This window comes from Arachis hypogaea, chromosome 5 (genome assembly GCF_003086295.3).
Source record: "Arachis hypogaea cultivar Tifrunner chromosome 5, arahy.Tifrunner.gnm2.J5K5, whole genome shotgun sequence".
Lineage (NCBI taxonomy): Eukaryota > Viridiplantae > Streptophyta > Magnoliopsida > Fabales > Fabaceae > Arachis > Arachis hypogaea.
The window spans coordinates 71999538-72005351 of record NC_092040.1 but is presented as its reverse complement, the minus strand read 5'-3'; the positions used below and the strand labels follow the sequence as shown (position 1 = coordinate 72005351).

General features: G+C 42.3%; 1 non-coding gene across 1 annotated transcript; it reads left to right on the top strand.

The window, feature by feature from the left end:
• Positions 1–1030: 1030 nt before the first annotated feature.
• On the top strand, positions 1031–1134 carry LOC112804315 (small nucleolar RNA R71). The gene has a single exon (XR_003202927.1). It is a non-coding gene; the product is annotated as a small nucleolar RNA R71 (small nucleolar RNA).
• Positions 1135–5814: the final 4680 nt, after the last annotated feature.

The following is a 5814-nucleotide window of genomic DNA, read 5'->3' as shown; positions in this document are numbered from 1 at the left end:
CGCCCATTGGGATGCTCATTTCTGGCGTTCAATGTCAGGACTCTACTACCTGGCTAACGTTCAACGCTAGCTTCATGATCCCTGGCTGGCGTTCACGCCAACAATGCTGCTCCTCATAGGCATTGAACGCCTACTCTGGCCTTCTTGTTTGGTATTCAACGCCAGCAAGATACCTACTCCAGGGTGTTTTGTTTCTAGTTTTGACTGTTTTTGTTTCTGTTCCAACTATTTTACATGATCACAACTTAAGGGAAAAACATGGAAATGAAAATGATATAACTTAGATAAACTTAATGAAAAATAAGGAAACTCTAATTATTGATGGGTTGCCTCCCAACAAGCACTTCTTTAATATCACTAGCTTGACGGTTAGCTCCTTACGGAGATGGATAGGAGCTCAGAATTTTGCCCCTTATAGTGAAATTTCTACCTGTGCTCTCATGGATGAGCTCTACATGCTCTAGAGACAGGATCTTGTTCACAGTATGTGGAATGATTGGGTTGTCAGTGAAGACAACTCTCATCCCATGTGAGAGGCCTTTAGTGGGGATCTTCTTATCCCTCCAGCCTTTAGGTACCTTCTTCTTAGTACCTTTGATTTCAGTGCTTGATAATGGCTGCCCAATACCAAACTTAGAGTTGGTGTATGGGGGCTCTATGTAGCTTTGCACTGGAAGAGAAGGTTGAAACACTAGGTGTTACACATCAGAGTGCTACTAGCTGCAACCTTGCATTCCAATCAAATGTTGAGATCATATTGACTTGTTGAGTCAAGATTTTGTTCTAAGTCAATATGGCATTCAAAGTGTCAATCTCTAGAACTCCTTTCTTCTGAGCTACTCTATTGTTCACAAGGTTTCTTTCAGAAGTGTACATGAATTGGTTGTTTGTAACCATTTCAACGAGTTCCTGTGCCTCTTCAGGCATTTTCTTCAAGTGGAGTGATCCACCAGTTGAATGATCCAAGGACATCTTGGACATCTCAGATAGATCATCATAGAAGATACCTAGGATAGTCCATTCTGAGAGCATGTCATGAGGACATCTCCTGATCAGTTGCTTGTATCTTTCCCAAGCTTCATAGAGGGATTCACCCTCTTTTTGTCTAAAGATTTGAACTTCCACCCTGAGCTTGCTCATCTTTTGAGGTGGAAAGAACTTGGTCAAGAAAGCTGATAAACCCCATTTTTAGGGTTTAGCTTGTGTTGATTTTAGGGGATTTTATCACCTTTTCTTACATTTATCAAATGAAATAGCTTGGTATTTATTATTCTCCTTTATTTGTGCTTAAGTGTGAAAACATGCTTTTTAGGCCCTTAAATTGGTGATTTTGAATCACCTTAATTCCATTCGATGCCTTGATGTGTTTGTTGAGTGATCTCAGGTTCATGAGGCAAGTATTGAATGGAAGAAGTGAAGAGAAAAGCATGCATAGTGGAGAATCCATGAAGAAACAAGGATTTGGGGTGCTAAGATCGACGCGCACGCGCAGCAGATGTGCAAGCGTGGAAAATGAAGTCGCACGACGATGCATATGCATGACATGACGCGTACGCTTAGATAGAAAATGCCATTGACGCGTGCGTGTGACCCATGCGTACGCGTCGCTGCTCGCACGTGACCCACTTAAAGGGAATCTGCTGGGGGCGATTTCTAGGCTTCCCAAGCCCAGATCCAACTCATTTCTAAGCCTATTACATGTAGAATTCAAATTGGGATCAACATATTTAGCACATAGTTTAGTTTAGTTGATGCTTTAGTTAGTTTCTAGAGAGAGAAGCTCTCTCTTCTCTCTAGAATTAGGTTAGAGATATATTAGAATTTCTTAGATCTAGGTTTTAATTCTTGTTCTCATCTACTTTTCTTTTCAATTTCTTGTTGCCACAAATTTACTCTTCTAGTTCCTTTTATTAATTTCTTGTTCTAGTTACTTTGTTGTTAATGTACTCTTGCTTCTTCTATTTTCCTTTAATGCAATTTATGTTTGATTTCTTTTATTGTTTAATTGCGTTATTATTGTTATCTCTTTGTAATTGGTAGTTGTAGATTTACTTTTCTTGCAATTTTATCTTGCTTTCCTTTTATGCCTCCCAAGTTTTTGATTAAATGCTTGGAAGGATGTTAGAGTAGATTTTTCTCCTCTTGGATTGAGTTGAGTAATTAGTGGCTCTTGAGTTATCAAACTCATTTGTTGATTCATGATTGGAAGTTGCTAATTGATTTGCATGTCACTAAAGCTAGTCTTTCCTTCGGATTAGACTAGGACGTGTGGATCCAAATTGATTATCTCCACTTGACTTGCCTTCATAGTTAGAGGTTAAGTAATTGGAGCAATGAACAATTGTTTTCACAATTAATGATGATAATGAGGATAAGATTTCTAGTTTTCATACCTTGCCAAGAGCTTTTATAGTTGCTAGTTTATTCCTTTTGCCATTTACATTTCTTGTTCCTTATCTTCAAACCCCAAAAATATACTTCATAGCCAAAAACAAGAACACTTTATTGCAATTCCTAGGGAGAACGACCCGAGGTTTGAATACTTTAGTTATTTTTTATTGGGGTTTGTTACTTGTGACAACCAAATTTTTTATTGAAGAAATTGTTTGTTAGTTTAGAACTATACTTGCAACGAGATTTCATTTGAGAAATTCTTTACAGATAGACAATTTCTGTTCATCAAAATGATGCCGTTGCCAGGGAATTGCAATTGTGTGCCTTGTTATTGGTTATTGTATATATCTTGAATTCTTGTTTGTTTTGCTAGTTTTAGGACTTGGTTTTCCTTGCTTCTTGTTAGTTTTTGTTTTCATTTTCTATTTTCATTATAAATTCTCATCGTTTTGGCTATGAGTTTGGTTACGATTATGTTGTAGAAAATGGAGATTACAATGACAACATGCATCAAGGGTGGAACAATCAAAGACGGGAGGAGCCTCAAGGAATCGATCACTCCTCTTGGCAACAACCTCCGATTCCTTATAGGTATAATTCCCATCCTAATGCATGTCAATTCAATGGCTTTGGTGAATTTCTTTGTCATAATCAACAACCACCATCATATGCCTATGAACCCTATCCTCAACATGACCCTCAACCAAACTCACAATCCCTTTTTTACCAAACACCTCTATATGACCCTAATCCTTATCCACCATACCAACAACCATATGAGCCATATGAACCACACATAGAACCACTACAATTCCAACAAAATTACTCCCAAGAACCAGTTCAATACTTACCATCTCCACATTTCCTCCAAGAAGAACCACTTCTCTATCATGAACTCTTCCTTCAAAATAATGAACCCTCCTGTTCCGAGGGTTACCTGAAACGTGTAGCTCGGTCGTCTTGGAGAGGCCCGAGGTGGGGGTCAGGGACCCGAACTTGATATGTGGAGTGGTTGGTGGTTGTACCTGCAATGACACTCCGATGCTTAAGTTAGCATGGGTTCAAGCAGATATGTGTAGAATGTGGAATGTGTGTCATACCTGGGTGCTCCAGTGTATTTATAGTAGTTGGCCGTGATCTTCCCTGGATAAGATATTCTTATCTTATCTTATCTTTTGGGAGTTTTATCTCTATCTTTGTGGAACCGCCTTTCCTAGGCCTTTTCGGCCTTTAGATTTTGGGCTGCGTTCCTTTTGATGGGCCTTCTTAGCTTTATTGTCCGAGGTCCGACCTCAGGCGTGGGCCTTGGGACGAGGTCGGACCTTTCATGGATTTCGCCGAGTTGGAGGAGCCCGGTCAAGGTATGAACAGTGTCCCTGCCCGAGTTCGTCCTTTTTGGGAGGTCGAGCTCGGGCATAGTAGTTTTTCAAAATTCAAAAATGGCCGTTCCTGCATTTATTGCATTTTACCGTTTCTCCTCGATTTCCGTTCGGGCTTTGTGAAGGCATTATTTATTTGCCCCTTTCGTCCTTTTCTTCGTTTATTCTGTTCCTTTCCTGTTTTCTGAGTTTTTCGCCATGCCTGGGTTGCCCCGAAAAGAGGCGCCGCCAGTTGTTTGTACATGGGGGGGGACTCTTTTTTGTTCTCTGGTATTTTGCTCCGGGTTGCTGTATTTTCTTCTAAAAGATCTTTGTTTCTTGCTTTGTAGGCAAGAATTTTATGTCTCGAAAGGTTCTTCAAGCGATGTCGACCAAGATTCCAAGTGGTCTTGGTTGGGTAGATCCTGTTCCTCTAAGAGTCCCTTCTGTGGTAGATTCTGAGTATTTAGCTCGGTTTCGTAGGCAATGTAGCATATGTGAAGATAGAGAGTCTGAGAGGGATTATGAACTAGTAGCCCCGGATTCCGAGGAGAGAGTTTGCTTCCCGCCCTTAGATAGTTCCGAGAAGCTCTTCTTTTACGCTTATGATTGTTTTTTCTCTAAGCTGAGTGTCCGACTTCCTTTTACCGACCTGGAGTCCGAGGTGTTATGGTCTTGTAACCTTGCCCCTACGCAGCTCCATCCAAATTCTTGGGCATTTTTAAAGCTGTTTCAACTTTTGTGTCAGTTTTTGGGCGTTGCTCCCTCTATTTCTCTTTTTTCTTACTTGTTTGTGTTGACGAAGCCGGGGTCAGGTGGAGGGAAGGTATCCTGGGTCTCTTTTTAGGGCTAACCAGGGAAGAAAGTTTTGTACCCTGTATGATGAGTCCTTTCACGATTTTAAGAACTTTTATTTCAAGGTCCGGGCTACTGGAGACGTCCGACCTTTCTTTCTAGATGAGAGTGGGGAGCCTTCTTTTCCTCTTTGTTGGCAGGAGAATGTAGTGTCTGCTAAGTATACCTTTGAGAGTCTAGATGAGGTGGAGCAGGCTTTTGTGGGTGTGGTGAGCAGTTTATGGGGTCGGGCACCTCACTTGGATACAAAGAAAATGTTGGGAGATCCAAGCCTTCTCCATTCCGAGTTAGGTAGTTCCCGACCTCTTCCGAGATTCATCTTTTTTAGTATTTTGGTTTTGCTTGTTTTTGGTGGAATTTCTGTTGTGGTAATCCTTTTCTTTATTTCTTGCAGAGATGTCTTCTCAGGCGGATTCCATGAAGTTCCTTCGTTGGACGAAGAAGTCTGTGGCTGCTCGGAATATCGAGGCCGGGGAGGCTTCTGCCCGATCTTCTCCGCAGAAGACTACTGTGGGTGTTCAGACTCGGTCGAAGACTATTCCGACTCCCCAGTTCCGAGCTATAAGTCAGGATCCTCCGACCTCTGGGCCTGCTACTTCTTCTCCTCCTCCGTCCTCGGGTCCTCCTCCCAAGAAGCAGAAGACCTCTCAAGAGCTTGCCGGTTTCAACGATAAGGACTTTGATGCTCTTGGTTGGATTGAACAGCATATTCTCCCTCAGACCTTTATTTCTACTGATGATGTGTCTATGGAGCATCATTTTCAGTATATGGCGCGGAGCTGTGTCCGGATGGCTAGTCTTCATGCCGCTATTGCCCGGGAGTTCAAGAAATCCCCCCTTGGGGCGACCAGCTCCCGACTTGAGAAGGCTCAGTCCGAGTTTGATAGGATTAGTCAACTGAAGGCTGCCAGGATTACTGAGCTGGAGGCCTCTTTGGAGAAAGAGAAAACTAAAGCTACCGCGGCTGCGGCGGCAGCGAAGACATCTGAGGAGATGGCGAAGGTGGCGACGGAGAATTATAATCGGATATGTGCCGAGCTTGTGGAGACGAAGGAGAAGTTGCGATCTGCTCGGGATGATTTTTACGAGCTAGAAGGTCATGTGGCCAAGGGTATGGATGCTATGTTTGAGAATTTGAAGGCTCAGGTCCGAGTTCTTGCTCCTGACCTGGATCTGAGCTTTATTTAGTACGGATAACGTTGTTGTG